Source organism: Balaenoptera ricei, chromosome 10 (genome assembly GCF_028023285.1).
Source record: "Balaenoptera ricei isolate mBalRic1 chromosome 10, mBalRic1.hap2, whole genome shotgun sequence".
NCBI classification, from domain to species: Eukaryota; Metazoa; Chordata; class Mammalia; order Artiodactyla; family Balaenopteridae; genus Balaenoptera; species Balaenoptera ricei.
In genome coordinates this window covers 18,796,076-18,808,543 of record NC_082648.1, presented here as the reverse complement: position 1 = coordinate 18,808,543, position 12,468 = coordinate 18,796,076, and the positions used below count along the sequence as shown (strand labels likewise).

General features: G+C 38.9%; 1 pseudogene; it reads left to right on the top strand.

Annotated features, from left to right (window-relative positions):
• Window positions 1–3,352: 3,352 nt before the first annotated feature.
• Window positions 3,353–4,527, top strand: LOC132372843 (poly(A) polymerase alpha-like; annotated as a pseudogene).
• The last annotated feature ends 7,941 nt before the right edge of the window (window positions 4,528–12,468 follow it).

Sequence of the window (12,468 nt, the reverse complement as noted above, 5' to 3'; positions counted from 1 at the left end):
ATCATCTTTTCTCTTTTTAGGCAATACTGACACTCATTAGCACCTTTGAATATAATTTCACACAATTTAATTTTCTTATTTATAAAACTGTTTCCAGGTGTGATTATTGTTCATCCATCACAAGATATATTTTTTAAAATAAAAACTGACAGCATTCACTTCCAAAATTTATGTATGCTGGTAGAATGCTCTAATTATACAACAAAGTAATTTTGTTAATGTAATTTTTTTGGTATTTGGTTATACTCCCTAAAGATATTTGCAAAGTTAAAAAAATTAAACTCCAAAGTCCAGGTATTTTCCATTAACACTATTCACAATTTCTTTGTGGATTATAACTGCATAACCCAAAATGATGTCTGGTAATTCTTTCTCAAGTTCCTTTTCTTATTCTGCATAACCAGAAACCCCAAAGACAGGGAGAAATAGCATCTTCGATATAACTGTGGGCTCACTGTTACCAGAGCAAACTGTGACAGCAGAGTCTGAAAGAATTACTTCAGAAGGAGGGTCCTGAAAGTGAGAAAACTCAGGAAACTTTCAGACAGCCTTCATCGATTTGTGAATCCAGACAACAAAAGTACAACAAGCTATCCCCAGTACTAAAGAACTCCAGAAAGGTGTTCCACTTTAGGTTAAGATACAGGTGCAATCATTCATTCATTCGATATTTACTGAATACCTATTAGGTAAGGTACTAGGTAGCAGTGATCCAAGGATGAAAAGGATGGGTCTCTGCTCCAGTCTAGTGGGGGAGACAGATGCACAAGGGATTTGCCTGTGGTGGTTAAGATTGGGTGTGGCAGATGAGCTCATCCTGGGAATGATGGGTATTCCGGGTAACATCAGTCAGGCCTGCTCTGTAGGAATATCCGTGTTAAAGAACAATCAAGAGCAAAAGACACTTCCGACTGAGCATCAGAGTCTGTCGGCAGAGACCCTGTAGTCTCTGGCTTAGAAATTCCCCCCCCTTGCATTATGAGACCATGAGTTCCTAGAGGACAGCCCCAAACAAAGGGGCCTGGTGGGCCTTTCTGCCTACTGCATTGTTTATTTATCCTCTCTCATAATTAAACCTTCTTCTAATCCTACAAGGTAATAATATTTGCAAATGGAGAACACCTGGCTATCCAACATGATGAATTTTCCATGTTTCTGGGGAAAGCGTTGTTCAAGCCAAAAGAAATCTAACATGTCCCTAGAAAGGAACCCGAGCCCTTCACAATATGAATACACAGGCTCAAGGGTTAAATGTATAATGTATATTCAGCACAGAGAAAGCATGAATATTGTGCCTCTGTGTGTGTGTGTGTGTGTGTGTGTGTGTGTGTGCGTGTGTGTGTGTAACCATAGAATTCTAAGCTTGTAGGGTGTGCTTTACATCTATATCATATGTTATCCAGATACCAGTTGTATATTATAAGCTGCATATGCAATACCATATGGACACCATAAAATATCACATGTGTTGTCAGGATCATTTTACATTTAGTGCATGATTAAAATGTCTTATATTATATACCTATCTCTTCTGTGTGTACATGGATTTGTCTCACAAATTGTTTTTATTATCAAATTCAGATATCAATCAAAGTTAAAGTCTCTTTATTGAGATTTAATAAAAAGCAATATGGAAACGTGAATACAGTTTGGTTTTTTTCCCTAGATTTTTCTGCCATGCAGCATTTAACACTGGTGCAGCTGTCAATACCCATTCATCTGCTATCGGGCAGCTTTTTCCTTTCACTCACTGTGACATTTTTAAAGTGGCAAAAAAAAAAGCTTAAAACAGCATATTTGTCACTTTTTTCTTTCTAGTGACCTTTTAAGCACTAGGAAAAATTACCCTATATGTACTAAACGCTTTAATCATTCCACATACATTTCACAATAGTGCTTTCTATAGGGGTATCCTTTAATTAAGTTTAAGAAATTTACATTGTACTTACTGCTGTTCATTTAATTATTCAAAAATTTAAACATAAGAAAACCTCATAGCTCTTAGCTATGGCAACCGTGTGATGCAACTGTAATCTATATTAAGAATCATTTTTTATAAGGAGAATTTCAGAAATAACTTGTACATACCCTCGGCTTCCAGCCTTTAAGTCCTGATAAATTGCTACATGAAGTACTTTTCTTCAGTATTTAAGAAATTTAAGAATTTAAATTTAGTGAAGAAAAAACAAACTGTCTTCATGTTTCCATATTGCTTTTTATTAAATTTAATAAAAATTAAGAAATTTAAAAATTAAGAAATTTAAGGAAAAAGATATGTGGATGGTGAGACATCACAGGGAAAATTTTGAGGAGGAAGATGTTAAGACTGAGTCTCAACCCTATTTTGGATCCGCTGTGAGACCTTGAGGGAGTCACTGTGTATCTCTGATTGCACCTGGTATCTCATCGTGTGCAAAATAAGATACTGATAGCCACTTCTCTCCATCACAATGTGACTGTGGGGACCAAAGTATCAAGCATCTGTGAATATGCCCTGAAATCTATAAAAAATGAAGAGTAACATGACTTTTAGTTCAAAAACAGATATTGTCTGTTTTAGAAGTGGAGCAATTTTAAATTCTTGTAACACACCAGAAAGAAGTCAAAGGTTTAAAACAAGCTAAAATATCGACATTGGCAGTACATTATTTTAAAGTTAGTGTCCTTTCTAAAAACAGAAACAGAAATACTGCTGTACCTGCTATATAATGGCATTAAAAACTGCAAAGAGTAATAATTCTGGATTGCCCATTTAGTCTCATTTTTATTCTTTTCACTTTTACTATGATTGGCGTGTCTTTAGAAGTGAACAGGTCTCACAGACATAGAAAACAAACTTATGGTTACCAAAGGGGAAAGGTGGGGAGGGATAAATTAGGAGTTTGGGATTAACATAAACACACTACTATATATAAAATAGATAACCAACAATGACCTACTATATAACACAGGGAACTATAATCAACGCTTTGTAATGACCTATAAGGGAAAAGGATCTGAAAAAAATAGATACATACATCTATGTATAACTGAATCACTTTGCTGTACACCTGAAACTAACACAACACTGCAAATCAACTATACTTCAGTTAAAAAAAAAAAAAAAAAAAAAAGTAAGTGAACAGGTCTTTCTCCTACCCTCGCTACTCTGTGACCCTGATAATCCAAAGTGAATGGGCTGAGCACCCTCGGACAGAACATCTACTTCACCACTTAGGAGTCAGTCACCAAGAGTAACCTAGCTTCTCAAAGCGTGTCTCTGCAAAACAGAACATAATACCTATCCCAGAAGGTTCTTTGGAGTCATAAATAATGTATATTCAGGGTCTGGTATACGATAAGCTCTGCAGAAATGGTATTTATCACTGTTTTTCTGGCAAGAAATCTCTTAACCGCACTTGGCTCTATCGGTAACGTGGAGGACTTACTGATTCTGAAGTTCAGCAAGAATCCAGCCAGGGTTCTAGAACGTTGCTGTGGTAGCTCTCGGGCGCCACGTGAGGACCAAGAGGAAGGAGGCGAAGCAGTGAAGTCCGCAGGGCCTGAGGCGGGAGCGGGGGCCGGGCTGGGCGTGGACCCGGCGCTGAGGCGTCGACCCGGGGCTGAGGCCCGCCCCCTCTCCCTCCCGCCTCAGTGGCCACGCCCAGGGCGGACGTGGCCGACGTACAACGCGGTTATCGCGATCGCAGCCGCGGCAGAAGCACCATGGCGTCATCTGTCCCATCAGTTTAGCAACCCCCAAGGAATCTGACCGCCTACTTACACAGAAACTAATTGCCACTCAAGTCCTTTGGGGGTTTTGGGAGAGGAAGAGAACTGCAGCGTAGGATTTTCATTTGGGGAAAATTAAATAACCTGGTAAGAGTTTTTACGTTTGGATCTTATAGATGAGGAGTACCTACGAAAGGTACCGATATTGATGCGTTGTGTGTTGCCCCAAGACATGATGATCGAAGCGACTTTTTCACCTCATTCTATGATAAGTTGAAATTACAGGGAGAAGTAAAAGATGTAAGAGCTGTCGAAGAGGCATTTGTAATCAGTTATCAAGCTGTGTCTTCATGGGATAGAGATTGATATTTTGTTTGCCAGATGAGCACTGCAGACTCTTCCAGAAGACTTGGACTTAAGAGATGACAGTCTGCTTTAAAATTTAGATGCAAGACACATAAGAAATCTTAACGTTGCAGGGTAACTGATGAAATTTTACATCTAGTACTAAACATTGACAACTTCAGGTTAACCCTGAGAGCTATCAAACTGTGGGCTAAATGCCACATCTATTCCAACATATTAGGTTTCCTCTGTGGTGTTTCCTGGGCTATGCTAGTAGCAAGAACTTGCCAGCTTTATCCAAATGCAATAGCATCAACTCCTGTACATAAATTTTTCTTGGTATTTTCTAAATGGGAATGGCAAAAGCCAGTCCTATTGAAACAACCTGAAGAATGCAATCTTAATTTGCCTGTATGGGACCCAAGGGTTAGTGTATTATTTTTTCCCCTAGAAATTCACACTGTGCAATAACAAATAAAAATCGTCTGCAAAAACTTCAGGGAGACTTCCCATCCTGTTACCTATGAGTGGACATTACACTTTCTTTCGGTCTCAACTATAATTGCCCTCTGAAGTAAGAAGTGTAATTATGTACCCTGTGAACTACATTTAATTGTACATAATTTGTAATATCAAGGTCACTAACTTTTTAATTCAGTCTATACAGAACTACCTTGTAAGTAAAAGTTGTGTGGGCATTTGTGCTTAAAAAATAAAGATAAAAAGATACTTAAAAAAAAAAAGAATCCAGCCAGGAATCAAGATGCAGTTCTCGGACTTCCCTGGTGGCACAATGGTTAAGAATCCGCCTGCCAATGCAGGGGACATGGGTTTGCGCCCTGGGCCAGGAAGAGCCCATATGCTGCGGAGCAACTAAGCCCATGCGCCACAACTACTGAGCCCACGTGCCACAACTACTGAAGCCCATGCGCCTAGAGCCCGTGCTCTGCAACAAGAGAAGCCCGCACACCGCAACGAAGAGTAGCCCCCGCTCGCCACAACTAGAGAAAGCCCACACACAGCAATGAAGACCCAATGCAGCCAAAAATAAAAATTAATTAATTAATTATCTTTTTTTAAAAAAGATGCAGTTCTCCCCATCTTTCAAGTAGTCCTCTTGAAGGCCTCCTCATCTGGCTTTGGCATCCCTGTGAAGCAAGGGCTGGGAAGGACAGCCCTCCCCTCAAGGCCAAGGATCGCTGTTAGTTTGCAACCTCAGGAATTTGGTTGGTTACCTGGATGAAATTCAAAATCGGCCCCCCTACACAGAGGAGAGACCAATGAAACAGGCAAACCACTCCAGATTGGTAGGTGGCAGGTGTAATCAGCAAGGGAGATTACTTAGGAGGCTTGTCTTGGGACCACAAGATGAGTAGGTCTCTGCACCTGCTGGCGGGAATCTTAAAAATCTATATAGAGGCCTTAATTATGTTCAGTCACGTATGTACCATCCAGATGGTCTCAACAATATCTTACCCCTCAAGGCTATGTCCTTGAAGTAGCTCCTAGTGTGGAAATGGTGGGTGAAATGTACATTCCAAAGACAGGGGAGAGGGCTAGGAGCCTCCAATTGCCCGCATCCAGCTGGCAGGTCAACTTTGACAATCGTGACGTCTTTCTTCCCTCGCCATCATCTTCTCACACGGACAGGGAAGTGGGACAATGGGCTGGCATCACGCCTGGTAGTAATCGGACTGTTCTAATAGAGTTCACTAAACATCATTAAGAAAGGGGAGTAGTAGGATCACTTGAAGCCATCATGTCAGGGAGGTTTGGAAGAGGAAATTGGGCTGGGTCTTAAAGGATGAATGAAATTTGCCAGGCTGGCAGGACTGAGGAGAAAGGTTTCCTAACAAATACAACAGTGTGTCCAAATCGCAGAGAAATGAAATGGCATGGATGGTTCACTGTGCCGAAGTCTGATTTGAGAGCAGACAGAGATCAACAGAGACTGTCTCATGGCACCATCCTGAGAAGTCTAGGTCTTATCCTCTCTTCTGCGAGGACCCAATGAAATGTTCAGTAGGGAAGTAACTTTCCCAGATTTGTGTTTTAGAAATATCATTTAACATTTGTGTAGAGAATGGGTTGGCGGGAGTGGGGTGGGGAGAGTGCACAATGAGAGATTAATTGGTAGATTTTGGAATGGTCTAGACAGGAAATAGTGTGCGCCTGAACTAAGGCAGCTCCGGTGTAGTGGGAGAAGAGGACACGTAGGAGATGGAATCAACAGAACATAGTGAATGAATCTAAGGAGTGGGAAGGAGAGAGGAGCTGAGTTTCCTAGTTTCCTGACTAGGGTGCTGGACTGGATAGTGGACAGAGTAAACATAATGAAATGATATATTTTTCAAGGTGGAAATGCTCAAACACGAATACACCAGAAAACATAATGAAGTAGTCCTATGTTTGCGCTTATCTACAACAAATGTTTAGATTTAAAACACACTTTTGTTTGTATTTGACATCTTGAAATAAAGGCTAAACAACTCTATTCCTATATACTTTAAATCACTTTGAATGTGCAATAGCTACAAACACTAAGCCATCTTCTGGGCAATGATACGCTGTTCCAAATTGGGAGATAACTCGGTAATATTATGTCATGCTTGATAATGTTCTCACCAAAATGTGACATAATTTCCCTTCCACTTACATGGTAGTTGCATTCTTAGAAAATTCTGTGTATGTTTACATGGTAAAAATTTACTATATGTTCATAGGTAAAATGGTGTTACATTCCAGGCTTAGAAAATTGTAAACAGCGTTTTTCACTTACATGGATGCCTATTGGGAACATCTGAAGTTGTACAGAATACAGGACCATTCTTTACGTGACACTGTCCTGGTATTACAAAATCTTGAGTGTCTCTGCCTCTCCATATGCTATGGTGACACTTAAGCCACTGAAGCACCTAAATCATTGGGACAATTCAAAATATTCCCAACAAATTTCCTAAACATTCCCCAGGGGATGTATCACTCTGACCCCACTGAGAACTAGTATGCTTGGGGAATGTTCCAGAGAAAACACCACAGCATCTTCTTTCTCAGCATCTGTGGGCACCATTTCAGCCCAGAAATTAGAAATCAACTACCTTAAAGGGAACTTTGATCCTGATAATTGAGAAATTTTCGTAGGTTTGACTCAACCTGTTCAAGACACACTAACGTTTAATCAGAAAGTATGAGAAGGAAAAAAACAATATCTTATCCATTCTTTAGTTTTTAGAAGTCTCATCTCTGTCTCTGAGTGTTGGTGGGACCTTAGGCAATTCACGAACTCTTACAGGACCTGCTAATCCAGGGGTAGAGTTAGGGGCGAGATATGGAGAACGACCCTGGCTTTACTTTATGGCTGCCCTTGCCCACTGGTTTATTTAATCCAGTGGCGTGTTGGAGCCGGCTTGCGCTGGCTTTTGAGAGCCAATCTAAACTTTGTGGAATTTGTGAGCTGGTTGACAATATATTAGAAACTTGAAATTGACCATGACGACAGTATTTAAATCATGGAAATTGGAAGACACTAAAAATCAGTCCTCTCCCCACCGCCCTGAGCCGGTGGTTAAGCATTTACCAGCACCCCACTGGTTGAAGTTCTCCTCTATCCTGTAGGAAAGGGAAAGGTTGTCACTGGGAAGGCATTATACAAAAGCCCATCCTCTACATCCCATCTGGTCTCACAGGCTGCTCGTTATAACTTTAGCGCTTGGTGATAATGCTTATGTGTTAGTTGTGGACACCTCAATGCTGTTTCTCTGAAGCATCTGTACAAGGGTCTGTGCTGAGCACCGATATAAGCAGCTAAAATGACTCACCCCAAACAGACACCTTTGGGAGATGCTAACACTTCAGTCTGGCAAGGAGTGCATTCCAGCCCTCCCCTAATCCTCTTACAGCAGCTAAGTTTTACTCAAAGCTTCAGCTTGGGTATAAAAGCAGACTCACTCCTTCACTCAATCGGCTGCCCCTGCAAGACCAAGCTTGGGGAAAAACCACAATTGCCCCCAAAGCAACTTGAAAAGGACAAATTCCTGAGCTTCAGTTTCTGGGCCAAAAAGAGTTAAGAGTTTTGTCAGCCCCGAGTCACTAGAGGCTTCAGAAGTCCGTCAAATCTGCCGACTCAACACATTTTGCTTTAAATAGGAAAGATGCCAACTGAAGTTGAATGACAAAAGAGATTTCCAGGGAGTGGAAAAACTAAGGAGAATGTCCGGAAAAAGAATATGTAGGGATAGTAATTATTCCTACTTCAAACAATCTAACAGCCCTTTTACTAGCTATTCTGTCTCCTTTCTCCACCCTGTCCTCTGAGCTAAGTATTATTTTGTCTATTTTACAGGTGGCAAAATTAGATTGGTCAGAGAAATAAGCTAGTTCCAGGACATTTGGAGAAATCAGAACTAAAATTCTGGTCTTCCAAGATCTTCCTGTCAATCACTCTGACTCTAGATACGTGTTCCCTATTTGGTAACATGAAGACAACACAACTAAAATATCCCTTGAACCTCATCCATGCTTAGGCTTTCATGTACATGAACCGCTTTTAAAATAGTTGAAAATAGTCAAACATCCATTTAGTTCAATTGAATTCTAGTACATCTTTTAAAAATCAATATAAGCTACAATAACTCATATGTTATTTGAGCCTTATATTTTTTTCTCTTTTCCTTTTTTAAAGCAACTTTATTGAGATATAAAAGCATGCAATAAGCACAGTAAGTGTACAATGTGATAAGTTTTACATATGTATAAACCCATGAAACCATTATCACTTTCAAGGTAATGATTCTTCTATCACTCCCTCATTTCCTCGTGCCTTTTCTAATTCCTCTCACTTACTCATCCCACCTACCCTCTCAGGCAACACCTGATCTGCTCTGTCAATATAGATAAGTTTTCATGTTCAAAGTTTTATCAAAATGGACTCGTACAATATGTACTCAATATCTGGACTCTTTCATAGAAATTTTGGGATATATCCATGTTGTTGTATAGATCATTAGTTCCTTCCATTTTATTTTTAAGTAACATTCCATTGTATGAATATGCCACGATTTGTTTATCCATTCACCTATTTGGCTCTTTTCCAGTTTGGGGTTTTTACAAATAAAGCTGCTGTGAACATGCATGTAGAAGTTCTTTGTATGGACATATGACTTCTTTTCTCTTAGGCTAATACCTTAGAGTGGAATGGCTGGGTCATATGTAAGTGTATGTTGAACTTTTTAAGAGAGTTAAACTGCCAAACGTTTCCAAAGTGGCTTTACCATTTGACATTCCCAACAGCATAGTTTGAAAGTGCTAGCTCCTCCACATCCTGGTCAACACTTAATATGCCAATCTTTTTAATTTAGCCAACTAATAGGTGTGTAGTGGTATCTCATTGTGGTTGTAATTTGCATTTTCCTGATACATAGTGATATTAAGGATCTGTTCATGTATTTATTTGCCATGCATGTAGCTTTGTGGGTTAAGTCTGTTTAATTTTGTTGCCCATTTTTAACTGTGTTATTTTCATGTTATTGAGTCTTGAGAGTTTTCTGCATATTGTGGATACAGTGCTTTAACAGTTATATGCTTTGCAAATATTTTCTCCCAGCTTGTGGCTTGTCTTCTCATTCTTTTCTCCTTTGGAGAGGAGAAGTTTTTTAATTTTGATGAGGTTGAATTTATTAATATTTATTTTATACATCATATTTTTTGTGTCATAGCTAATAAATCTTTAGCCTAGTGTCACAAAGATTTTTACTTTTGCTTTCTTCTGGATGTCTTATAGTTTTAGATTTTACATTTAAGTCTCTGATCCATTTTGAGATTTTGAGTTAACTTTTGTATATGGTATAAGGTTTGAACTGAAGTTTGTTCTGGTTTGTTTTGCATATAGATATCCAGTTATTCCAGCACTATTGTTGAAAAGACTATCCTTTCTCCACTAAATTCTCTCTGCACCTTTGTCAAAAATCAATTGTCCATATATGTATGAGTCTGTTTCTGGACCTTTCTTGTTCATTGATCTTTTTTTTCTATCTTTACGCTATTACCATAGTTTATTGATTACTGTAGCTTTATAAGTCTTGAAATTAGGTGATATTAGCCTTCTAATTTTGTTTTTCTTTTTCAAAGTCATTTTGGCTCTTCTAGGTCCTTTGCATTTCCATGTGAATTTTAGAGTCAGTTTGTCAATATCACACACACACAGCCTGCTAGGGTTTTGGTTGGGTTTGTATTGATTCTATAGATCTCTTTGGAAAGAACTGACAACTGTATTTCTATATATGTGCAACAAACATTCAAAATTTTAATAGTAAAAATAATATCACTTACAATAGCTTCAAAAATATGAAACAGTTAAAAATAATTATGATAGAAGATGTGAAAGACCTGCTCACTGAAGAATACAAGACATTGCTGAGAGAATCACAGACCTAAATAACCTGGACAATATAACTTGTTCATAAGTCAGAAGACTCAATATTGGAATGATTTCTTCTTCCCTTTAATAATAGAAGCTATTGTACTTTCACTTCTCTTGGAGGTAGATGTGGCCATTTGACTATGTTCTGCCTAAAAGAATCTGAGCAGAAGAAATATGTGTAACCTCTGGGCCATACCTTTTTTACTTTCTGTTTTTCCCTTCCAGGGGGCTAGGGAGGATGGGGACAGCACTCGAGAACAGTGCCTCTTCAAGTCTAGTCCCCTGACCAGCAACATCAGTATCACTTGGGAGCTTTTTAGAAATGCAGATTCTCAGTCCCCACCCCAGACATACTGAATCAGAAACCCTGGTCTTGGGGTCCAGCATTCTGTGTTTTAAAAAGCCCTCCAGGTCTGATACAGGCTAACATTTGAAAACTGCTGCCCTCGGGAATGCAAAGCATCAAGTAGGACCTAGTTGGCTGATATCCTCACTGAGCAGAGTTGCCTACTCTTCCTGGACCACCAGCTTACCTTCACCCTCTTATATGATGGAGAAATAAACTTCTCTTGCTTGAGACTTTTATATTTTTTTTTTTGCTCTTCTGAAATTTTTTTATTGGAGTACAGTTGATGTAGACTTTTGTAATTTTTGTCTATTTGTTATACCATCCCTAACTATGCCCCCTTCTTTCCTCCATGTGGTATTATCCTGTCCTTGTGTCAGGGAAGATTCTCTTTTCGGATATTCTGTTTACCTCAATGATATCAAGAGCATCACTTCATGTCAAGGATTGTATAGGATTGTACACCGAAGGGTACATCATAATAATAGGTAGTACTTTTCCTATATAAATTTTGACACTTTGAAAAGTTGGATAAATAATAAAGTTACATAAAAATGCTATAGTCAAAGAGATATAAATTATCATATACAAGTCAGTCTTAAAAATTAAAATATGAAACATGCCATTTCCCTTTTTGCATAATTTCTCTTCTTTTTCTCTAACTTTGAAGAGGAACTATGATGTTTTTCCTTTGCCTTCAAAGTATTAACTTTTTCAATCCACTCCTATCATATAGGTACTTTAGTCATCAATAGCAGCAAGAATTACCCTGAAGACTTGTGCAAACGAATTGAGAAGGTATGAATAGCCCTAGTTGCTGAAAGTAAAAGAAAAATACTTTAAGTAATATTCACACTTGACTGTCCTAATCAAATCTTCAAGCAGGAAAAAAGAGAAAGAAATATGATGTAGAAAAAATTTCGTATTATTTTAATCATTTAGGTAGATAGAAGCTTTTAGTCATATATATGTATATGTGCGTGTAGATAGATATCGTAGATAGATAGATAGATACTTCCCAAAATATAGTGAAATACAGCCTAACTGTATTTCATCAACTCTTGGTGAAAATTTTTCAATGATTCATCATGAAGCACTTCTTATGATGCTTGAATGAGCCTGTCAAACAACTTGAATACTTCCTAGTGACAGGAGATTCAAGTGTTACAGCTCATTCAATATTCCACTTATTTGTTAAGCACCTACTCTGTACCAGGCAGCCTCTTCAATTTTTGAACAGCTATAATTGTTTAAAAGTTCTAACTCATGTCGAGATGAAATCCTCCTGTAAAGAGCTTCAACACCTCGTAAAGAGCTTCAACACAAAGTGTTTCTCTGTTGCAGAAACACAGTGTACTGGGGGTTGGGGACAGTGACACAGCTGCCTCTAGGGACCTCACGGTGTCATGCGAGCAGGGGCAGGACATCTGATGGTGGAATAATAAACGCCAGTACACAGACATACAAAGTGCTCTCTGAGAAACTGGATGCAGAAGCCACTACCTCTGCTAAGGGAGTGGTCAGAGAAGGCTTCGAAGAGAGCATGGTATTAGAGAAAGGGTGAACAGGACTCAAAAGAAAAAGAACATTCCAGGTCCAAGGAATAGTATAAATACAAGCATGGAAGCCTAAAAGAGCACAACATATT